This window comes from Giraffa tippelskirchi, chromosome 2, assembly GCF_054371585.1.
Source record: "Giraffa tippelskirchi isolate mGirTip1 chromosome 2, T2T-mGirTip1v1.2.pri, whole genome shotgun sequence".
NCBI lineage: Eukaryota > Metazoa > Chordata > Mammalia > Artiodactyla > Giraffidae > Giraffa > Giraffa tippelskirchi.
Genome location: NC_137276.1, coordinates 96947840 through 96973368, shown reverse-complemented (window position 1 = coordinate 96973368; position 25529 = coordinate 96947840). Strand labels below are relative to the sequence as shown.

At 37.2% G+C, this 25529-nt stretch overlaps 1 protein-coding gene and 1 long non-coding RNA gene across 3 annotated transcripts in view; one reads left to right on the top strand and one right to left on the bottom strand.

Annotated features, from left to right (window-relative positions):
* LOC145538142 (uncharacterized) overlaps positions 1 to 1504 on the top strand; it is a 67593-nt gene extending 66089 nt beyond the window's left edge. Inside the window, exon 9 of the long non-coding RNA XR_014076668.1 lies at positions 377 to 1504. This is a non-coding gene — a long non-coding RNA (uncharacterized LOC145538142). The remainder of the gene's footprint in view (positions 1 to 376) is intronic.
* Positions 1 to 25529, bottom strand: part of LOC145538141 (uncharacterized) — a 134878-nt gene that overhangs the window by 65801 nt on the left and 43548 nt on the right. The window lies entirely within an intron of this gene.

The following is a 25529-nucleotide window of genomic DNA, read 5'->3' as shown; positions in this document are numbered from 1 at the left end:
ATATAGATGTTTGTATAAATGTAATCATATAGTATTCACTCTTTTATTATCTTGCTTCTTTCACTTAGTATGATCTTGAGGTTCATCAATATTGTTGCATGTATCAATATTATTAGTTCATCTCATTTTATTGCCAAAGTATTATGTTGGTGCAAAAGTAATTGCGGTTTTTGGATTGTTAAAATTTGCTGTTTGATATTGGAATACTTTCTAAATAAATGTGGTTCTGTTATATACTATTTTAATGAGGATCTATTGCTTTATTTTTTTTTGCTAATAGCATTACTTGCATTTATTTTATATTTATTTTAGACTATAGAAATGATATTAGACAAAAAGCAAATACAAGAAATTTTCTTATTTCAATTCAAAATAGGTTGTAAAGCAGCAGACAACTTGCAACATCAACAATGCACTTGGCCCAGGAGCTGCTAATGAATGTACAGTGCAGTGGTGGGTCACGAAGTTTTGTAAAGGAGACAAGAGCCTAGAAGATGAGGAGCCTGGTGGCCAGCCACTAGAGTTGACAACAACAACTAACCTGATCCTCTTAAAACTACACGAGAAGTTGCTGAAGAACTCAACATCGACCATTCTATGGTTGTTCAGCATTTGAAGCAAATTGGAAAGGTGATAAAGCTCAATAAGTGGGTGCCTCATGAGATGACCAGAAATAAATTGTCATATTAAGTGTCATCTTTTCTTATTCTATGCAACAACAACAACTGTTTCTCAACTAGGATTGTGATGTGCGACTAAAAGTGGATTGTAAACAACTAGCTCAGTGGTTGGACTGAGAAGAAGCTCCAAAGCACTTCCCGAAGCCAAACTTGCACCAATAAAAGGTCATGGTCACTGTTTGGTGGTCTGCTGCCTGTCTGATCCACTACAGTTTTCTGAATCCTGGTGAAACTATTACATCTGAGAAGTATGCTCAGCAAATCAATGAGATACACTGAAAACTGCAACACCTGCAGCTGGCATTGGTCAACAGAAAGGGCCCAGTTCTCCATGACAATGCCTGATGGCACAACCAATGCTTCAAAAGTTGAACTAACCAGGCTACAAAGTTTTGCCTCATCTGCCATAATTCACCCGACCTCTTGACAACTGATAACCACTTCTTCAAGTATCTTAACAATTTTTTGCAGAGAAAATGCTTCCGCAACCAGCAGAAGGCCGAAAATGCTTTTCAAGAGTTCAAGTTCCAAAGCACAGATTTTTATGCTACAGGTATAAACCTATTCGTCATTGATAAAAATGTGTTGATTGTAATGGTTCCTAGTTTGATTAATAAAGAATTATTTGAATCTAGTTATAATGATTTAAAATTCATGGCCCAAAACCGCTATTATGTTTGTACCAACTTAATAGTATTTATCTTGAATTTATATTGAATTAATAGTATGGATATCTTGAATTTGTTTATCTATTCACCTATCAATGGACATCTGGATTGTTTCTAATTTTTAGCTGTTAAAAATAAAGCTACTATGAACTTTGATATACAAGTATTTGAATGGATATATGCTCTTTATTTCTTTGTATAGATGCATATTCACAAGTTGTATCATTTTCCTCCGATGTAAAGAATCTCTTTTAACTTATTACTATTATTTGGTAATGCAGATCTGTTGGTGATCAATTCTTTCAGGTTTTTCTCAAAAAATCAAAATATCCCCCTTCAAATACACTTTGTTTCTGAAAGATATTTTTGCTGGGTACAGAATTGTAGGTTGATTTTCTTTCTTTTTTTCTTTTTAATTGAATGTAGTTGATTTACAATGTTGTGTTCATTTCAGGTGTACAGCAAAGCAACTTATATATGTATATACATATTCTCTATATATGTATTTTGCAGATTCTCTTCTATTATGTTATTTTAAGATATTGACTATATTAATAGTTCCCTGTACTATATAGTAGGTACTTGTTTATCTATTTTATACATAGTACTTTGTATCTGTTCATCTCAAACTCCTAATTTTTTTCTTTAGTACTTTAAAGATTGATCCATTATCTTCTTGCTTTCTGAAAAGAAAGCTACTGTAATCCTTATCTATACTTCTCAGTACAGAGCTTTTGTCCTCTGGCTTTTTTTAAAATGGATTATCTTTATTACTGACTATTAGCAAACCAATTTTGAGGCAACAGTGTACATTTCTTCATGTTTCTGTGCTTTGATTCATTGAGCTTTTGAATCTGTGGACTTACGCCTTTCATTGAATCTGGAGAATTTTGGTCATTATATATTTAAACATTATTTTTCCTTCCCACACCCCACCTTCAGGGAGGATAATGACATATATAAACAGCCTCTTTAATTTGTTATTTAGAGCACCAATGTCCTGCTTGTTGTTGTTATTGTTATGATTATTTTCTCTTTATTCATTTGGGATAATTGCTAATTCTAATATCTGTGACTGATCTGAGTTGGTGTACATTGATTGACATTTCTTGTCATTTGGGTTGTTTTTCCCTGCTTCCTTACATGCATAGTAATTTTTTATCTCATGACAGACATCATGTATTTTTCCTTGTTGGGTGCCAGGTTCTTGAATGTTGTTCTGGGATTCAGTTAAGTTATATGGAAACAGTTTGATCCTTATAGGCCTTTATCTTCAAAATTTGTTAGGTGGAATTAAAGCAATTAACCATATTTGTTTGGGTGTATATCTGGACTATTTATTATGTTCCATTGATCTATGTGTCTATCCTTTTGCCAGTTTGTATTGTCTTGAGTTCTATAGCTTTGTAACAAATCTTAAAATTGACTAGTATGAGTCCTAAAGATTTATTATTCTTTAAAATATTGTTTTACCTCTGCTAATTCCTTTGCCTTTCTATAAACACTTTTGGAATTAGTTTTTCTCTACCTGCAAAGACTACTATGGATATTCTGAATGGAATTGTTAAGTCAATCAATAATTTTGGGAAGGAATGATATCTATTATTTAAATCTTTCAATCCTGAAAGCTGGGGTTTTAGTTTAGTAGCCTTCTACCTACCTGTAGGTAGAAAAATGTAGAAAGAAGGTAGAAAAATGTCCAAAATCAAGCAATAAGAGCAGGAAGGAGACAGAGGGAGAGAGGGGGAGAGAGAGATGGATAATTTGCCTCATCCTCTTAGGAATACAACTCTGTTAGTAGAAGAAAGTTACCCTCCCTTCACAGTTTTGTCTTCTGGGGACTTTATTGCTGCTACCACTGTGGATTTGCTTGGAGGCTGGGGTGCTCAAGAATGGAGCAAAGAAACAGAAGATAGGGATTTCCATAGTCTATATGAGCATTAGGATTTCCATTTCCCTATTCTGGAGCCAGAAATTGGAAGCTGTTGCTGAAGCATTCCCTGTACCTGGGTGCCAACTTCTGGGTTTGGGGCTGCATTGAGATCAGATTGAGGAATGTTTGTGGGCAGTCACTGTTTCAGAGATACTCTGAATTTTGATCTGCATGCTCCTATATAATTTTCAGAATTTTCTGTTCAGATTTTAAAGCTGCACTCAGTGTGAGAGCAAGAAGTATGCTTACTTCATCTTACCCCAAACCAGCACCTTCAACCCTATTTTTATATTATCTTGTCCTATTATTTCTAAAACTTCTAACATTGTTTATCCTATTTCTCTGGCTTCAAAGCAATGATTTTCTCTCTTTTTCTCTCCCTTTTTTTTTTTTTTTTTTTGGCTTTTTCCTCTACGTTCTAAGAGAACTTCCTGTTTTTCTTCTACATGAAAAACTTCATATTTTAAAAGTAGTTTTACCTTTTATTGAGTCAAAGGAAATTTCAAAGCTGTTAATTATTTTTTTGTCTCTTTTCATTAATTCTTCACCTTATTTATCTCCCTTTTGATCTCTTCCTGATTCACTGGTAGGTTTCACCTTCACTCATAGGTTTCTATTCCTGTTCCATAGAGGTTCAATCTTCCTGTATCCAATTAAGAATACTGAACAGTTTTCTAGGAGTGTTTTCCAGGTCCTACAGGAAATCATTTTCATAGTTTTCTCTTACTTTGGATTTTCAGGATGCTTTTGTTTCTTTTTTCTTTTTTTAAAGTTTTCTCCTTTAATAAAGGGAGACTGTTTCAAATCTAGTGTTGCCAATAGATACAATATATAAATTCCAAATGGCCTTTGTCTCTGCTTACTCTTCAGTCAAATTCTCTTCTTAAACCTTCTCTTTGAATTCCTAGTGCCCAGAGGGTTTTTATTCAGAGTCAGGTTGCCAGATTTAGCAAATCAAATTACCTTGTTGTTGTTGTTTAGTCTTCAAGTCACATCCAACTCTTTTGTGAACCCATGGACTGTAGCCCCCCCAGGCTCCTCTGTCCATGGGATTTCCCAGGCAAGAGTGCTGGAGTGGGTTGCCATTTCCTTCTCCAGGAGATATTCCCAACCCAGGGATCGAACCTGTGTCTCTTGCATTGCATATGGATTCTTTAACATTGAACCACCAAGGAAGCCCCCCAAATACCTTATATTCAGTTAAATTTGCATTTCAGAAGTATAGAACATACTTCTATTTAAAATTATTCATTCTTTATCTGAAATTTAAATTTAACAGAATGATCTGTATTTTATTTGATAACCATAATCCAGAGCAATTAGGCCAGAAAGAAATAGAATCATCTCCCATTCCTTCTATTTGCCTTTCTAACAAGGGGATCAGAGAGAGTTCATGAAACGTCACCATCTCCAGGATGCACTGTCACTCAGACCTTCCTGGCTTTTCTTTACAAGGGAGAAAAGCTCTTATGTTATTGTTGCTAAACAGTCACAGGTGGTGCAGTTTATGCTAATGAAGAAATAAGTGTTAGGTTCCATTCATATTGGCCATGTTTACATTTTTATGGCCTTGATGCTATTCTTAAAAGACATTATTTTAAAATTGAAGATTAGACAAAAATCAGACCCATGTTCCTAGAGAAGTGCTTGGAAATTATGGTCTTTTGTATCTAGACTAGAGAGGGAACTGTGTGAAGACAGAGAAATAACTGGCTGTTTGGTAAAAAAAATGAAGATAGCAAAAAGATAGAGAAGATTTAGATGGCATATTATTTTCAATGAACTATCTAGTTTGGGAGGGTTAGGATGGGGACAAGCTCAGTGCAAAGGAAACACTTAGCAAATTAAGATGCAAATCATAATGTGCTCCAGAGCTGCAGGTATAGGCTCAGAGAGCCACAGGAAGAATGGGCTTTGTGTGCTTGGAAACCAGGGCACAGAGTATGGCTGGCTTATTTAGATTTGTGGAAATCTGAGTTGAACTTTAAAGAATGGAAAATATGATGTGTTTGAACTAGTGTTTAAGGCTGTGTCAGCATCTTTGACAAACAAAGGGTTAATATCCTTAATCCATAAGGAACGCCTACCAATCAATAAGAAAAAGGTAAGCCCAGAAACTGAAAAATGGGCAAAGGGCATGAATAAATGACAAAAAAAGAAATATAAGTGGATAATAAATGTATGAAAAATGGCTAAGCTCATCAGTATTCAGTGATAAGCAAATAAAAACAAGATACAATTTTCTGCCTACTCAATTGGGAAATACTTTTAAAGTGGTTTAAATGGAAATATCCAATATTGGTGAAAATTCAGAAGATGAGCACCCTTACACTGCTTCTGGGAGGGCAAATTGATTCTATGTTTCTGAATACGTATTTAGAAATACACACCAAAAACTTTAAAATGGTTTTAAACTTTTCATGAGTTAATAATGCCTCTGGGAATTTATCTTTAGGAAATAATTATAGATGCACACAAAAATCTATACACCAGGATATTCTTTGCAGTACAATGCATAACATAACAACAACAAAAAGGAAACTATCTACATGTTCTATAGAGTAGGGATGGAATGGGACATATAAGGGTGAATGCTAGGGAACCATTAGAAATTATACTGTCAGAGAAAGTTTAATCACACAGGAAAGTGTTAAATAATCATTGTAAAGATAGTAATGTGGGTAAAAACATTAAAATACTTTATACATATTATAAATCTAATTCTGTGAACTAAATAGATATCTGTATAGAAATACACTTGAAGGAAATATATTCCAAGATGTTAATCCTGGATAACTCTGAGTAGCAGGATTATGAGTGATTTAAATTTTCATATATGTGTACATATAAAAAATAAACACACAAATATACATATCTATTAATGTATACTAACATATTAATTTTCCAGTTTTTCCCCTAAAGAATAGCATTACAAATGAGAAAGAAAAGCATAAATGCTATTTTAAATTGTGTATATACTGTCAAACCTTATTTCAATGAGAATAAATGGCAAGTTAAATTATTACTTGACAACTTGAGCTGAATAGTTTAAGTTAATATTTGATCTTTTCAACTTGTTGCTAACATGTTGTGCATACATAGTTCAATAGGATTTTTTTGCCTTTGGGAGTTTTGAAGCTGCTGATAAGATGCAGCTTAGAAATTACTTACTCTGATGTGTATATTCTATAAATTCCTACTCAACCTCCAGGCTCAAATGGAACCCCATCTCTGTGATGGGACTGTACAGCTTCTTTTCTCCTTTGCACTATGCTTGGGTCAGTTTGCTCCACCTGGCTCTAAGCATTTCGTGTCAGGAACCTTGACTGATTCATCCTTGAATTCAGTGTTCTACCTCTGTAGATGATATATATCATGTGCCCAAATGATGCCAATTGCATGGTGAGTGAATGAATAAATGAATATGGAGGAATGGCTCCATTAAATGGTGTCTCAGCAAATGAAAATGTTATACCCTTAAAGGTAAGGTGGTTCAATTATCCTGAGACAACAATGTAGTGAAAGAGACCCCGAACATACGAATCATCCACATTTGGGGTTAAATACAGGCTTTATTAATTCATTGCTGTATGATATTGGGCAAGTCACTTAACTTATCTTAGTTAAAGTTTTCTGGTCTGTAAGATGTAAAATGGATGTTAGTTTCTTTCATGAAGATTAAAATGCTAACAAGTACGTACAGGGGACTTAGAGTCTCTGGTACATAATTCCCTTTCAATTAATAGCCACAAATAATGATAATCATCACAAATGATATCATAATTGACAAAATAATTGGCTAAGCAAAATCCTTAATTAACTGGCTTAATGGGTTTGCTCCTTAAAATGATTTTCACCCCCAAACTACCTATATTGATTTGGATATATCCATCTTAAGGAGACATCAAAGAGAAACACCTGTCACTACCCCTTCCTCTACTTCTTTCTTCTAGAAAATTCTCTATTTCTAAATTGTTGAGCCTCAAGTTCTGACCTACGTGATTGACCTGGTATCTTGACCTCACATCTTGCTTTACACTTGTTTTGCTTTCAAAGTAACTCAGAGGCTGTGGATGAAGTCTCCTTTGTCCCATGTTTCTTTCTCTTTAGTTTTAGCACCAGAAAGCAGTGAGCAGTGCCTCAATCCTGCTTGGATTTGTGTTCAGTACCTTTGGGAGAGAGGGCAGACTTCCAGCTCCCTGGCTGGGATGTCAAGACTTGGGTCCCCTTCTGCAGGAGGTCCACCAGCTGTTTTTAAGGAGACACGTGGGTTGAGATTTGGAGAACTTGATCCTGTAGTTTAGTTTCATGTGAACTTAGTTTCAGAGAAATGGAATCCCAGGGGGTATGAGTCTGGCAGGGTCCCCTGTACAATCTTTCTTTGAGGCACTTCTTTCCTTTGTTTGAATTTCAAGGTTACAAAAGTCAGAATTCAAGGATAGCTATGAAAGATCAGCTGGTAAATGTGTTCACAAGTGAAAGAAAAAGAAAGCCAAATGAATGTTAAAACCTTTTTTTGAAGCAGAATAGAAACAGAGCTTTTGATCCTTTATCACCGAACAACAAAACATTGGCATGAACTACGTGTGTCCAAGTGATCCTGAATCCCTCTGCATGCGCACGTGTGTCCACGCACCCACACACAGACAGGAACGGTCTGATTCACACACACTCCCTTTTCACTAAAAGCTGTATTTTCCCCCCTATGGATTTCTTTCTTTTCATTTCTTTCTTTTCTTTCTTCTTCTTCTCTCTCTCTCTCTCTTTTTTTTGATATTTCAAAGCTGGCAGTTCAGGAAATGGCTGAAACTGCCACATCTCTGTTCTTGCTAAAGAAATCAATGCTAATCCTATTACTGGCAGTTATCACCTATCCCAGAACTCACAGCTAAAAGAAAAAAAAAACACACTGAGATGTCAAAGTAAGAAGAAAAAAAGGGGGGGGGCTGGGAAGGAGGGGGATGCCCTTCATTCACTTTCAAATAGTGATTGTTTTCTCTCTTCCTTTTGATCATTTTTTTCCCTCTTGTTAGCAGAGAAACCAAACTACAAAACACCTATGCTCACGCATTATGGGTCTGATTTAAAACCACATGAGTCGGAGTATGGGCTCTAATTTAGATTTATCTTTCTCTAGCATGTCTTGACAAAACTGATAAAGAATATTTGTCATGGCTCCCAGTTTTATTAATAACAATAATGGCATACACCATTGAATGGTCACCTAGACACTGTGCTAGGTGCTTTCTGCAAATCATATCATGAAATATAGCAAGCCTCCGACATGGGTATGATAAGCATCCCCATTTTCGAGATATAGAGATTAAAACACAAGGTTTCCTCATTAGAGCTGAGTGACTTAGTTAGAAAGGGGTGAAGTCTGGTTTTGCTTCCAATTGGCTATGGTATGGTACCCACCCTCTTTCCACTGTCCTCTTCCACCTCTAGCCTTCCTCAGCAGGGCAGCCTAGGAAGTGACAGGGAAACATTTAAAATTGGGAATTTGCTATTTCTGAGCTTTCAGCTTTCAGAAAAATCAAACAAATCTGATATTGCTGGGTTCTTCCCTCCTTACAATGATAGCCATTTTCACATAAGCATCTCACATTCTTCCCTCTGATCCCGCTGCATAACCAGACGGACATAGCTATGTGTGCTTGAGAATCTTAACAAAATACCACAGGAAGGAGCTAATTCAACCGGATTAACAGGCGTCCTTAAATTGACAACCTACCCATTTTCCTGGTCTGAGGATTACACTTTGAGTAGTGAACCTCAAGATGAATGATGTGAATATTACCTGGGAGCTTATTAGAAATGAAAACTCCAGCCTATCCCAGAGGTACTGAATCAAAACTTGCATTTTAACAAGATTCTCAGTGGAGTTGGATCTACATTCTGTTGTTTGAGGCTCACTAGTCTGTGATACTTTTGCCCTGCTGAAGAAAACCTCCCTGGTATTATATTCTTATTCTTTCCTCTGTGTGTCCTGCACTCAACACAATGCTTGGCACACAATGGGAGCTCAAAAATGTCCAATAAATGCATGAACCAATGAACCACCTACTTTGCCAACTGATGAGGAAAGAGAACTCATGTGGGTTGCTAGCATCCAAACAACTGTTGTTGATAGAGTAGCTCCAGGAGTGACTGAAGAAGTGCACATACTTCATTTTATCACAGGCAGACTTTCAGGCTCACAGCTATTTGGTTTGCATCTGGTGTTCCTGAGATATTCATTGTTTAAACAGTCCATTAATAAATCCATTGATGTGTGTTGAGTTGCCAGGAATTCTACTGAGCATGTGACCACATGAGAAGGCAGAAATGCTTTATGACATATGGGGAAAATAGCATTTACTTCTCTAGGGTTGAGGATGGAAAGTAACTTGTTTTCTGGATTGTTTAATGTCTTGTGCCAATAGGAAGGATTGTCCTGGGCTAAATTCCTACAGACTATTTTCCCTCAAGATAAGAATGAATAATTGAATGAAAACACTCATAATTTATATGAATAATTATAATAAAATATTCATAATATACCTTATTCAATAATTATAATAAAAGTTCCCAGGAACTATATTGAACATTTTACATGAATTATCCAGTTCAATCCTAATACATGTCCTTTTGCTTATGAAGATAGAGAAACCAAGGGAAGAAGTAAATGGCAGATCCAGAGGTTTGTTTTTTTTTTATATGTATTTATTATTTCCCTGCACTGGGTCTTAGTTGCAGCATGGTAACTCTTAGTTGCTCCTTGTGGAATCTAGTTCCTTGACCAGAGATAGAACCCAGATGCCCTGCACTGGGAGCACGGAATCTTAGCCAAAGGACCACCAGGGAAGTCTGAGAATCTTTAACACAGGTTCTTCTGATTCTGAAGCTCATGTTCCTAATCACTGTCTAATTCTGATGATATTCAAAGTTAGTGATATATTTCATATTATTCTTGGCTTCTCCTACAACAGGTATAAAAATACAAATACATAACAGGGACAAAAATGATCACTGTATCTATTCTTGCAATCTTCCCTTCTGCCCTTTGCTTCTAAGAAGAAAGATTTTTTTTTTTTTTTTTGTATGGCATTTGGGTAAAAAATAAAGCAGAAAAACACTTTAAATAAAAGAAACCAGAGAAGCTAGAGGAAATGCATAATAAGCTGAAAGAAATGGTAATTGAAGAGGGAGAGGAGAGAGAGAGAGATTGGTCACATAATATCAACAAGCATTTTTGAGAGTTGAGTGTCCAGAGTGCGAAAGAGAAATTTTTGAAGACAAGTTATGTTCTAGGTGAAGAACACTGAAAGAGGCAGTCCTGGGGAGAGAAATGTTAAAATTTTCTACTTTAAATAAATTGCATATCCTCCTTTGACAGTTTTTGAGACACCTGGTAAAATTTTAAATAGTTTATGTAGTACAAAGAATAAACCTCATGGGATGATGGGCTTTATTCAGATTATATTTCTAATTATTTATCATGTATTTACTAACCCTGATCTAGATTATTTATATTTAATAGCCATGTACTGTAGGTGAGGCCTCTGTAGCCTCTGCTGAAGTTTTTTATACTCTTTTAATTTGGCTTCTGCAAGTAAATCTAATTTATTTGTATTATAAAATTGTATTAAAGGCTTAAGTGCCAGGAAACAAAAATCTTGCCCTATGGGACTTTTTACTTCAGCTTCATCTGCCCCAGCTGTACCCATTTTAGGTGTTTACCATCTCACCCATAACATGATGGAGAGAACTTTGCCCTGGGAGTCAGGAGCTGGAGAAAATGAGTCAGAGCCCACAAGACCAACCAGTATCACATTTTTTCACACAATCTGGAATTGCTGTCTTACTCAGCTCTCTTAATTTTAAAAACCAAAAAAGAAAGAATTTATCATCCAAGTGTTAAATGCATACGATTGCCTCCATGGGGAAGATCAAATTCTCAGGATGCAGAGGTAGGAAATGCTGTTAAGTGTGACGAGCCCAAAGGCCATGCTGATGACTGCGATGCATTTGATTTAATCCTGGATGTTGGGAGACTTAGGAAGCTCAGCTTCAGCTCATGGCCCAAGTTCTTCAACAGCTTATGAAATGCTAATAGAGTAAGCAACCTGGGGTGATCTCACCTCCATCAGGAGAGCAGAGAAGAGACCCAGGCTATTACATCTTCATCATTAACAGCTGGGATTGTTTCAAACTTGGTAACCTGGATCACTCATTTCACCAGCATTACTACCAAAACCAAAACACATATTTCTTGTAGATTAGATACTACTCCATTTCTCCTCCTCATCCCTTACTTCACTGTTAAAACAGCTTCTGAACTAGTTTCTTTGTCTTCAGTCTTCTGCTACCTCATTTTCTCCAAGTCTGCCTTCTATATAATATCAGAGTAAAAATAACACAAAAACCTTATGTGTTATTCCATTGTTTTAAACCTTCTATGGCTTCCTATTGCCTGCAAGATGAAAGTCAGAATTCTTTAAATGGCATTAAGAGGGCCTCAGTCTGGCCCTGGCTTCCTTTACATTTAAAAACAGCAACAAATTGCTGGTTGTGCTTTCCTGTAGGCAATGGAGTGCCTTATAAATTCTTTTTTTTTTTATTAATTTATTTTAATTGGAGAATGATTACTTTACAATATGGTGATGATTTTTGTCATACATCAACATGAATCGGCCACAGGTATATATGTGTCCCCCACATCCTGAACTCCCTTATCCCTTGTCCCTCCCAAACTTATCCCTCTGGGTTGTCCCCAAGCATTGTTTTTGGGTGTCCTGCTTCATTCATTGAACTTGCACTGGTCATCTGTTTTACACATGGTAATGTACATGTTTTAATGCTATTCTCTCAAACCATCCCACCCTTGCCTTCTCCCACTAAGTCCAAAATTCTGTTCTTTATACTGCATCTCCTTTGCTGCCCTGCATGTAGGATTGTTAGTACCATTTTTCTAAATTCTGCACATATACATTAATATACAGTATTTGTCTTTTCTTTTTGACTTACTTCACTCTATATAATAGACTCCAGTTTCATCCACCTCATTAGAACTGACTCAAATGCATTCCTTTTTGTAGGTGAATAATATTCCATTGTGTATATGTACCACAACTTCCTTATTCATTCATCTGCCAATGGACATCTAGGTTGCTTCCAAGTCCTAGCTGTTGTAAATAGTGCTGCAATGAACACTGGGCTACATGTGTCTCTTTAAGTTCTGGTTTTCTCGGTGTGTATGCCTAGCAGTGGGTTTGCTGAGTCATATGGCAATTCTATTCTCAGTTTTTTAAGGAATCTCCACACTGTTCTCCATAGTGGCTGTTCCAGTTTGCATTCCCACTGACAGTGTAAAAGGGTTTCCTTTTCTCCACACCCTCGCCACCATTTTTTGTTTGTAAACTTTTTGATGATGGCCATTCTGACTGGTGTGAGGTGATATCTCATTGTGGGTTTGATTTGCATTTCTCTAATAATGAGTGATGTTGAGCATCTTTTCATATGTTTATTAGCCATCTGTACATCTTCTAAAGTATGTGAGTGACATGATCAGACCTGGGTTTTAGATGGAACACTCTGATGAACAGAGTGGATGATAGCTTGAAGGGGACAAAGGAGAGACAGGAGATTAGTTAAGGATAAACTTGTAAAATAGGTCAGTTGAGAGATCCAGGACTCCCTTTTCTATAGCTGGAAAACTTATAGAAAAATCTGGCTCATGAAATCTGAGAGATCTGTATACTTTTTCTTGGCTGGACACTATGGGCACTTAGGTATGGATATCTTCAGCCTTTGCAAAAGTAAATTTGAACCAGCTTTGTACAAGGGGTAGACGGTTCTCTACAATATAGCAACCTCCGTAATATGGTTAAAGATGGAGTAACAGTGTGAGGGATGACAGGAGAAATTGTTTCCCTAGTATGACTTTCACATTTAAATTTGTAAGAGATTCTTCTTTTTCTTGTGAGATATTAGCATCCTATTATACTTCACCCACAAGTACCAGAGGATGCAGATTTATTCGACATCTTGATTCCAATGGCAAAACTCTGGCTTTCCAGATGGCGCTAGTGGTAAAGAATCTGCCTGCCAATGCAGGAGATGCAAGAGACTTGGGTTCGATCTCTGGGTCTGGAAGGTCCCCTGGTGTAGGAAATGATACCCTATGCCAGTATTCTTGCCTGGAAAATTCCATGGGCAGAGGAGCCTGGCAGACTATAGTCCATGGGGCCTCAGAGAGTTGGACATGACTGAACACACACACACACAGAGTTGATTCCAGTGGCAAAACTCTACCTTACCAATAGGCCAGTTAAATAACAAAATTACATAATCTTCCATGACAAATATGGGAGGCTAATGAGACAAAATACTCTATTTTATTTTGAGTTTTATTATTTTTATTTTATTTTTGGTTGCCCTGGGTCTTCATTGCTGTGTAAGGGCTTTCTCTAGCTTTGGCAAGTGGAGGCTACTCTCTAGTTGCAGTGCAGGGATTTCTCATTGTGGTGGTTTCTCTTGTTGCAGAGCACAGGCTCAGTAGTTATAACACATGAGCTTAGTTGCCCTGTGGCATGTGGAATCTTCCTGGCCCGGGGATCAAACCCTTGTCCTCTGCATTGGCAGGCAGATTCTTAAACACTGGACCACCAGGGAAGTCTGAGACAGAGTATTTTAAAGCAAAAGGTATTTGAGTTTATCATCGGGTGAGAGAGGAGAGTGAAAAAGTTGGCTTAAAGCTCAACATTCAGAAAACTAAGATCATGGCATCTGGTCCCATCACTTCATGGGAAATGGATGGGGAAACAGTGGAAACAGTGGCTGACTTTATATTTTGGGGCTCCAAAATCACTGCAGATGGTGACTGCAGCCATGAAATTAAAAGATGCTTACTCCTTGGAAGGAAAGTTATGACCAAACTAGATATCATATTAAAAAGCAGAGACATTACTTTGCCAACAAAGGTCCATCTAGTCAAGGCTGTGGTTTTTCCAGTAGTCATGTATGGATGTGAGAGTTGGACTGTGAAGAAAGCTGAGTGCCGCAGAATTGATGCTTTTGAACTGTGGTGTTGGAGAAGACTCTTGAGAGTCCCTTGGACTGCAAGGAGATCCAACCAGTCCATCCTAAAGGAGATCAGTCCTGGGTGTTGATTGGAAGGACTGATGTTGAAGCTGAAACTCCAGTACTGTGGCCACCTCATGTGAAGAGTTGACTCATTGGAAAAGACCCTGATGCTGGGAAGGATTGGGGGCAGGAGGAGAAGAGGATGACAGAAGATGAGATGGCTGGATGGAATCACCAACTTGATGGACATGAGTTTGGGTAAACTCCGGGAGTTGGTGATGGGCAGGGAGGCCTGGAGTGCTGCGATTCATGGGGTCGCAAAGAGTCGGATACAACTGAGTGACTGAATTAAGTGAATTGAACTGAGCTCTGTTTATTAGATAATGAAACTGATGAGGACTAAAGCCATTTGGGAAAACAGGAAGGAAGAAATAGTAACCAGAAAAACTTGATCCCATATTTCAACAGTTTCAGTTCAGTTCAGTTCAACTCCCGAAGTTCACACAAACTAATGTCCATTGAGTCGGTGATGCCATTCAAATATCTCATCCTCTCTCGTCCCCTTCTCCTCCTGCCTTCAATCTTTCCCAGCATCAGGGTCTTTTCAAATGAGTCAGCTCTTCGCATCAGGTGTCCAAAGTATTGGAGTCTCAGCTTCAATATCAGTCCTTCCAATGAACACCCAGGACTGATCTCCTTTAGGATGGACTGGTTGGATCTCCTTGCAGTCCAAGGGACTCTCAAGAGTCTTCTCCAACACCACAGTTCAAAATCATCAATTCTTTGGTGCTCAGCTTTCTTTATAGTCCAACTCTCACATCCATACATGACTATTGGAAAAACCATAGCCTTGATTAGACGGACCTTTGTTGGCAAAGTAATATGCTGTCTAGGTTGGTCATAACTTTCCTTCCAAGGAGTAAGTGTCTTTTAATTTCATGGCTGCTGTCACCATCTTCAGTGATTTTGGAGCCCCCCAAAATAAATTCAGCCACTCTTTCCACTGTTTCCCCATCTATTTGCCATGAAGTGATGGGACTGGATGCCATGATCTTAGTTTTCTGAATGTTGAGCTTTAAGCCAACTTTTTCACTCTCCTCTTTCATTTTCATCAAGAGGCGCTTTAGTTCTTCTTCACTTTCTGCCATAAGGGTGGTGTCATCTGCCTATCGGAGGTTATTCAACACTTTAGAATCCTTAATTACAACTGGTTTCTAGTTTGGTCAACAGGATCAATGCCATTTCCTATTACATGAAATTCAGGAAGGGAAGGTCTTGAAAGAGGAATCATTGATTTTTATACACGTTGAACTGAAGAGCTTCTATTAAAAGGCCAGTGGTTCCAATATATGGTTCTCAGACCAGCAGCATCAGTGTCATTTCTGGGAATGTAGTAGACATTCAAATTTTGGGCCCCATCAAATCTGCTTAGTCATAACACTGTGGCCCTGCAATCAGGGTTTAACATGCCCTACAGGTGATTCTGGCATATGTTAAAAGCTGAGAACCTCAGCTCAGGTTATGGGTGAAAGAGTCTGAATGGGGGAAAATAGGACTGGGCATTCAGATTTGAGAGTCATCAGTGTGATGCAGTTCAAGTCTGAAGCCTCAATTAGGAGAATATCACAGAATGAAGAAGATGGGCTGCATGGTGGAAGAGGAGCCCCTATTTGCAGCTCTATAGAGTTCTATACATGGCTCTTTTTTCTTACATTGGGTATATATGATTTTTAAATCAGAATGCTTTTTTAATGAAATTTTTTCAAGGCAGCAAAGGAGAGAGAATGCAACAAGGTAAAATCTTGATGCAGAGGCAGGGTTAAGATGAAAAACTTTTGATGGGGCCAACTAAAGCATGTTTCTCAGTGATCTCATATACATTTTTTAAACTTTACAACAGTTCCCATGAAGGAGTTATTATTTCCCCAAGATGAAACTGAGACTCTGAGAAGGTTAGTCATTTATGTAAGATCTCACACAGGTGGATCCAGGAAACCTGTTAGGAAAGCCTTTGCTCCTTCCACAAATCAAAGCTATCCACTATTCCTTGGCTAAGCTCTTGGGTCCTGAGGTCAGTTGTTACAGTAATGCGTGTAGGCATGCATTCTCAGTTGCTCAGTTATGTCCAATTCTTTGCAACCCCATGGACTATAACCCACCAGACTCCTCTGACCATGGAATTTTCCAGGCAAGAATATGGGAGAGGGTTGCCATTTCCTCCTCTAGGGTATCTTCCTGATTCAGGGATCAAATCTGCATCTCCTGTGTCTCCTGCATTGGCAAGCAGATACTACATTACTATGCCACCTGGGAAGTCCCCTGTTATAGTAATGGTCCTCAGCAAATCACTGAGGTGTGCCTGTATCTGAGCTTTTCTGAAGCTTCCCACATTGATGCTAGGCTTTGTGATGTGAGTTGTTTTGACCAATTAGGACATTAGCCAACATGATACAACCAGTGGTGGTTGCCCCTCCCTCTTGAGTTTTTGGAGCCCACTCACATGGGTAGAACTCAGGTTAGTCGCCTGGAGGCATAGAACCAGTAGCATCTGCCAGTCACGTGAGTGAGGCCATTGTAGACTACCCACTCTGAGTCTGTTGCCAGGAAACTTGCTAATTTTGCCTTAGCCTGTAGGCAAGGCTGGACTTCCCTGGTGGCTCAGATGGTAAAGCGTCTGTCTACAATGCGGGAGACCCGGATTCGATCCCTGGGTCGGGAAGATCCCCTGGAGAAGGGAATGCCGGCCCACTCCAGTACTATTGCCTAGAAAATCCCATGGACGGAGGAGCCTGTTAGGCTACAGTCCATGGGGTCGCAAAGAGTCGGACACGACTGAGTGACTCCACTTTCTTCCCTTCTTTCTAGGCAAGGCAAGCCTCTAGGGTGAGGAAAAGTCTCCCATAGCATTCATAACTACCAGCAGAGAGATAACTGTTGTTTTAAGCCACCAAGTGTTGAAGTAGTTTTGGGATTCAAATTTACACTTCCTACATGATCCAGGAAAACTCGAGTTGAAAAATTAGCTTCAAGTGATCCTGGATTGGCATATTAATATTCTAAAATAATAAAGATACATGAAATTATGACTGTAAAAGCATCATGCAAATATATAAATAAATATATTTTTCTTATCCCAGGAGACTGGAAACATGGAATTTAACTTAAATTAAAATTGGTTTTGGTTTTGAATTAGTGATTCGACTTTCTATGTGATCCTAATCAAGAATCTACCCCTCTCTGGACCTTTGCTTCTTCATTAGGTAAAAGAGGGATCATTTAGCCCCAGTTTTCTGTGGTTCTAAGTTCTGTGAAATTATTACTTCTTGAATATATGATATAGCACTGCAAGGTCTCAGTTCAGTTCAGTTCAGTCGCTCAGTCGTGTCTGACTCTTTGCAACCCCATGAATCGCAGCATGCCAGGCCTCCCTGTCCATCACCAACTCCTGGAGTCTACCCAAACCCATGTCCATCGGGAATAGAAAATTAGGGTCTTATCTTGGTCACTGTTTCTGATTAGCGAAACCATTAGTACCAGCTCGTTTTCACTACCCCGAGGCTCCACCAACCTGAAATAGTTGGTGAGGAAGGGCTCTTGTGTGATGTCTCTTGATGTCTGGGTTGCACAGATCTGTCTGCTACCATGTCTCTCCCAGTGGTTGTGCAGAAGGCTCACATAGGCTTTGGGGACCATTAGCACCTGAGCTGACTTGTAAAGCTACATCCCTATGGACCTTTCTTCAGGTCATTTCCATGTAGATACCACCTGGACACAGATTCAGGCAGACAGGATACTGTCTCTGGCTGTAAAAGTTAGATAGCAGAGATGATGTCATAGGAAGAACTTTTTTTCAGGTTTAATATGCTTTATTTTGGGATCACTAGGTAATATGATATTTACTGCACTCAAATATAATTGAAAATAATTCATAGACATTATATATTGATATGTTAAAATATTTCCATGTTCATTATAATTAAGAAATTTGTATTTTGGAAATGAATATGAATATAATGACTTAAAGACTTAAGTATATTCTCTTGTCCTAAGAAAAGCAATGTGCCTAGAGTCACACATTAGGAAAGCTGAAATTAGATAGCTTAATAGACATAATTTTGAGTGAAATAAGCACCTCCTTTTTGCTCTAATTCTATGAAGTCACTGGAATAATTTCTTAAAAACATGTGTTCCTGGATTAATGGTTTTATTCTCCAGTGACTTACCATTGTACTTAAAAGCAACACTCCTTAATAACCTACAAGGCTTTTCATAATCATGTTGCTTTTGTCTCCCCAACAGCATTTCAAGCCATTCTCCAAAACTTACTAACTTTGCTCTGGCCCACTGACCTTCTCTTAGGTCCTTTTAATACACAAACACTTACCCAACTCAGGTCAGCTCTGCACATACTATTTCCTTAGTGTATGGTTCTCTTAAAGAAAGGACTTCTGTTCTTTTTTTAAAAAAAAAACTTAATTTTTCTGTTTATTTATTTATTAATGGCTATGCTGTGCGGCATGCAGGATCTTAGTTCCCCGATCAGGGATCAAACATGTGACCCCTGCACTGGGAGCATGGAGTCTTAACTACTGGACCTCGAGGGAAGTCTCAGGACTTTTGGTCGTTTTTAGTTTTTTGAATATAGAATATTTTATTTTATTTTTTAATTAATTTATTTTAATTGGAGGATATTACTTTACAATATTGTGATGATTTTTGCCATACATCAACATGAATCGGCCACAGGTATACATGTTTCCCCACCTCCCCATCCTGAACCCCCTCCTACCTCCCTTCCCACCCTGGGAATTGGCCAGGTACCATGAAGTCATCTCTAGCCTTTAACCTGTGGATACCGTTGGGGAAAACATCTAGTATCTCTGATTTTTAGTGGAAATCTCTCCCCCAAGATTATTAACATATAATGTTGCCCTAGCCTCAACCATTGCTTGCAGAACTGTGCATGTGATCTTGACTTACACCAGTGAGTGCATCCCATTTCCCAGGCCACAGAAGTTGATTCACGAATGTTCATATGACCCAATCAGAGCCTCAATCTCATTATAATATAAAACCTGTTATAATGAGAATTCTGAGAATGGGAGGGCAAAGATAGGTGTTCTACTTCCACTGAACTGAAAAGATACGTATAGAACTACTATGGCTACTTTATACCAATGAGGATTAAACTGTTTGAAATCTGTGCCAACAAACAGCTGGCCTGGGAGAAAGAAGCCAGATCCCGATAATACATATGTCTTGAGACCCTATCCAGCCATACCTAGCCTTTTAGTTAATGTTCTAGTAAATTCCCCTTTTGTTAGTTTGTGTTTTTCAGTTGACTCGGATTTTCTGCCTCTTGCAACCTAGATGGTAGAGGAAGCTATATCTTCCCGCATCTCCATTCCCCAATTCCTGCCACTGCTCTCATCCTTGCCTCATCCCTGGTCCTCTTGGTCTCTTGATGGCTGATAGTAGCCAGGTTAGCTTTAGGAATTTATTTGCTGTTGCTTTCTGTCCCTGGTGGATAGTCAGGGAAGTGAAAGAGCTTATCAGATAATTCAGTAAAGGTTTCACTCCAATTTACAACTCCTGGACAAGGGTTTTTGCCATTATAGAACCTAGTTGCATGATGATGCAAGTTGAGTGGAGACTAGAAGCAGAAGATTAGCCAGAGCCCAAGAAACCAGCAAGACAACTATTGTAGAGATGCAGGAAAGGTGGAAGCTCTTATTGAAGATGGACTACAACGCACAACTGTGATTTCATTCATCTTCCTGATCATTTTGCTTTTATCCACACTTTGCAAATGAGGCTTTAAGGGGGCAACTACTTTGTCCAAAATAATAGAGATTATATTTAATGCAGATATATAAGTGTCTTACTTGCCTGGCTTTCTCACAATGCCACTATTCATTAGTGAGATAAAAGGGAACTAGATTAGGCTAAGCGTGGTTCTGAGAGGGGTGATGGGAGACAAAGGATATCAGAGCTGTTTCAAAGAAATGAACATCTCTCCAGTTTTGGAACTCAATGTATTTTCAGCTTCTGTGTTCATACAACATGATTTGAGTGCCCATCTCCCAGGCTTTGGGATAGGAAGTGTCTGTATTTCCATCACTGCTACTCCTTAGAGCAATGACATTCTAGGGGAAATGATCTAACTCTCTGAGTCTCTATTTCCCTGTCTGTCAATTGTCTACATCTCAGTATTGCAAGGATTGAAGATAATGCTTATAAAAGCTCAAATACTGGGAACATCATACATAAGTATTTACTATATGAAGCTTTTTTGATATTACTATTACGTACACAACCCAGAAAATTGTTAATGCTTAAATATCCCATTTGAGTATATTTCAAGTGTTCTCTCTATATTATTATGATCTGCCCCAGATCACCCACCCTGTCTTCATGGAGCTGCTTATCTTTCAGAAATCAGAGAAAGTACCTTCAAAATGTTGGCATAGGACAGGTCAGAGATAGCATGTGAGGAATTTCAAAGCTAATCTGACCCTTCCTTTCTTTGACCAGATTCTGTTTTCAGCTGGCTCAGAGTAATTTATATCTCTGATTCAGTTAAAGTATGTGGCATCATTTAGACACTGCGAATACAACACCGATTTTACTGCAACCTAATTGTAGAGTGACAAGGGATAAATCCAGAAGACACAAACAGTAGGAAATGGCCAAATGTGCTTCACCTATATAACAACTCCTCATAGAAGAACATTATGCTGAAGGTGAGGAATAACTAAGTTGTAATTCATGCAGATTCATACATAAGTAATACTGAAGACTCCTAGGATATCTACAACCTAATCAGTTGCCCATTAACATATTGTAGGATAAATGTAGATCTGTAATTATCATATGCTGCTAAAATGATTTTATTTTCATTTAAAATCCTGATTCAGTGGTCTGTGGTATATCTTTGGAGATTTTGTCAACCTTTTGAATTATATATATACATATATATATGAAATACTGATTCAAGTAAATAAATAAAAGTGCAGTTTTCTGAAACTGTTAATGGAGCTTGGGGAAAAACCTACAAAATCACTCAGCTTAAAATCAAAGAACCATGACTAAATTAAAATTAAATAAAGAAACAAAGAAAGAAAAAAGATCACAAGGAAACAAACATCCTATACTTTAAAGGTTATTTTAAAATAGCTCCACATTCCAAACCTGAAACACAGAAAACCATGATTGTCAACCAACATTTATTGAGTGCTATAGTAGGTATATTGAACTTTGAATAATTGAATTGCACATTTAAAAAATAATCTGTCTTTTATGACAGAAATCAGGCAGTTCCTGGCACGATTTGACAGCAACGTCCTGCCTTTTCTCTGTCAGCATGGTATGAAGCAATGCAATTAAAATCTGTGATTTGTTTTGACTGGAGATATTTTCTCTTTTCCCTCTTGTTAGAATATATATTGATTCACATGTTAAGTTTTATTATTAAAGAAATAGAATATATATTTTAAGTAATTTTGTATTATTAGGGCTAATGGTACCCTTTGAGGATTGGCCCCTGACTTAGAAGTGCAGTAGCACCTAGCATTCTGCCTCCTGGCCCCTCTTACTATCTGAAGCTACTTTAATTTTTCCCCTCCCTCAACAGAGCAACCAAGTTGTCCGAGACTGAAATGCCCCATCTTGGCCACAGCCTGGTCTTGAGGCCCTGTTTCCTACCTGCCTCCACTCTAAAGCCAGCTGAGCCTCTTTATTCTGTGCTTCACACTGGCAGTTTAGCCCCAGGCAATACCTTTCTATCACATTCTGATAAATTTTCTAGAATCATGAGGTATATTCTGACATCCCAACTATCAGTCCAGTTCAGTTCAGTTGCTCAGTCATGTCCAATTCTTTGTGACCCCATGGACTGCAGCACACCAAGCTTCCCTGTCCATCACCAACTCCTGGAGGTTGCTCAAACTCATGTCCATCAAGTCAGTGATGCCATCCGACCATCTCATCCTCTGTCCTCCCCTTCTCCTGCCCTCAGTCTTTCCCAGCATCAGGGTCTTTTCCAGTGAGTCAGTTCTTTTCATCAAGTGGCCAAACTATATACATACGTATTTCCGTCTTTTCATTTATTTCTGCAGTCATTGCACAATAATATTAAGACTTTCCTCTCTATTATTTATTACTTCTTTCCTTTCATGGTTGGTTCAGAATCACCCCAAAGAGAAATTTCCACCCAGGAAAAGAAAGTGTGATGAGATATAAAAGTAAAATTTTACAGAAATATGAATATTTAAGCTTTTAAGATTAACCCACATTTCCTTTTAGAATCTTTCCAAGTCTATCTAAGTTTACATCTCCCTCTTATAAAATTTATTTTCCTTGAGGTCAGAATTCTTAATGCAGTTTTCACATATATATATATATATATCTTGTTATTAGTAGGATTAAGCATTTTAATTTTTTAATGTATGATTAAGAGGCACTTGAGTTCCTTCTCTGGGGACTATCTGTTCTTATCCTTTGCCCATTCTTATGTTAATGGTCTTTTTCTTATTGATTTCTAGGAGTATATTTTGTATTTATATTTTAACTTTTTATTTAAATACTTTTGTAAATATGTTTCCCATTGCCATTTGTCTGGTGATTTTATGATTTTTTTTTAATGCAGAAGTTTCTTTGTGTTTTTATGGAGTCAGTTTTAATCATTTTTTAAAGTGATTTCTGGATTTTGAGTTTCAGTTAGAAAGTCATCCTTACCCCAAGGGAATAAAGAAATTCTGTATTTTCTTCTATTACCCTTATGATTTCATTTTTACATTTAAATCTTTGATACATTTGGCACTTATTATAATATTCAATGTAAGGTATAAATAAAACAATTTTTCTCCAGATGGCTAAGCAGTTAGTCAAGTATCACTTATTGAATAACCCATCTTTCTCCCGGCTGAAATGCCGTGTTTATCACACATTTATCATTTGCTAAATTTCTTTGTATCTTGTCTGTTTCTGGTAAAGCGTCTGCCTACACCGCAGGAGACCCGGGTTTGACCCCTGGGTCAGGAAGATCCCCTGGAGAAGGAAATGGCAACCCACTCCAGGATTCTTGCCTGGAGAATCCCATGGATGGAGAAGCCTGGTGGGCTACAGTCCATGGGGTTACAAAGAGTCGGACACGACTGAGCGACTTAACTTTGACTTTGTCTGTTTCTGGAGTCTCTCTTCAGGCTCATTGTTTAATCTGATTATGTGTGTATCGTAGCTACATAGGTTTCATTATTGAGGCTTTATTATATTTTAAAATAAAGTTAGTAGTACATCTTCCATTTTTTGCTTAGAATTTCCCTGGCTAACACTGATTACTTTTCAATATGAATTTTAGAATCAGCTAGCCTAGTTTTTAAAAATTTTGCATATTTTTTGAGATGACGTTAAGTTTATAAATTAAATTAGAGGGAACTGATGTCTTTATGATGCTGAGCATTCCTATCCAAAAACATGTATATCTTTCAATTTGTTCAAGTCCTCTTTTGAATCCCCCAGAGTATTTTCAATTTCCTTTTCAAAGGTCTTGCACATTGATATTTGTTTATTGCTAGATATTCACATTTCTGTTGTTATTTGTATTTTCTTTCATTATATCTTATAACTGGTTGGGTTCTTTAAAATCTATTGCTTGTTATATATTATTCTGCAATCCACCATCTTGAGTTCTTTTGTTGGCTTGCAGTAATTTTTAAATCAAAATCCAAATTCTTGGATTTTTTTTTCCAAGATAAAAAAAAGATCAAAATAGTGATGTATTTAGCTTTCCATTTCCAAATTTTATAATTCTCTTATATAATTGCATTGACATCCAATACAATATTAATTATACAAATGTACCTTAAGTATAATATTAAATAATGGTGCTAGTAGTGAGTACCCCTGATTTTGTTTCTGAATGTAAAGATGGGTCTCAACTTTGACTGCACATAAGAATCACTTGTAGCTTTTAAAAACCCCAATGTCCAGACATAAGCCCGGACAGATTAATCAGAATCTTTGGGAGACAGGACCCAGGTATTAGTTTTTTAAACTCTTTAGAGATTTCCTAATGATTTCATGTGCAACAAGATAGCAAACTAATGCTTATGGTTCTTTCCTTTCAAGCATGCTGCTTGCTTTTAGACTGAAATATATATTTTACCATGTTATGAAATTATTCATGTATTTTATTTTATTGAGATTTTTAGCTTAAAAAATTTGCAAAATTTTGTTAAATATGATGATCGTGATTTTTCTCTGTAGGACTATTAATATAATGAATTATAATTTCAGTACTACTATATTAATAAAATGAATTTATAATTCATTATAATTCCATTTATCAATGGACTTCCTAATATTGAACTATCCTTGCATTTCTTGATTAAAACTCACTAGATATGAAAGTATGATCCTATTTCAGATTTACTGAAAATTTTTTACATTCATACTCTGAAGTCAGATTGATACAACATTTATTGTGTGTGAGAAATAACTGACAAGTGTCACTGGGGGTTACATAGGTAGTGCTTTGACAGCTTTTAATTTTTCTTCTACAGAGGCCAGTTAGTTTAGATTTTCTATCTCTCATTGGCTACATTTTGGTAAATTACATTTTCCTAAAAATTGCTTATTTAATCCAGCCAGATTTTCTAATTCATTTTCAAAAGGTTGAGTATTCTTTAAGATTCTCTTCATTTCCCTTTTTTGCTATTTGTTTCCATTTTATCTGGGCTTCCCAGCTGGTGCTAGTGGTAAATAACCTGATTGTGTTTTTTTATTTATGCAATGGTAATTTTTATTTGATTAGGTCAGCTAGCAGTATAACTAATTTTTAAAGCATTTTCATTTAAAAATCAGCTTTTGTATTTATTAATACTACTTTTAAAAATTGTTTTCAAGCATTAATTCTTTTATCTTTATCTGCTTACTTCTTTTTTCCTTTGGTTTGCTTTGCTTTTCCTTTATTTCCTCACAATTTGAGTCAGATTGATTTTATTGAAATTTAGTTGCTATACAATATTATATAATTTATAGGTGTTCAATATAGTGATCAAAATTTTTAAAGGTTATATTCTATGTACAGTTATTATAAAATACTGGCTATATTTCCTGTGTTGTACAATGTATCCTTATAGCTTATTCTATTCCTAGTATTTTGTACCTCTTACTCCCCTA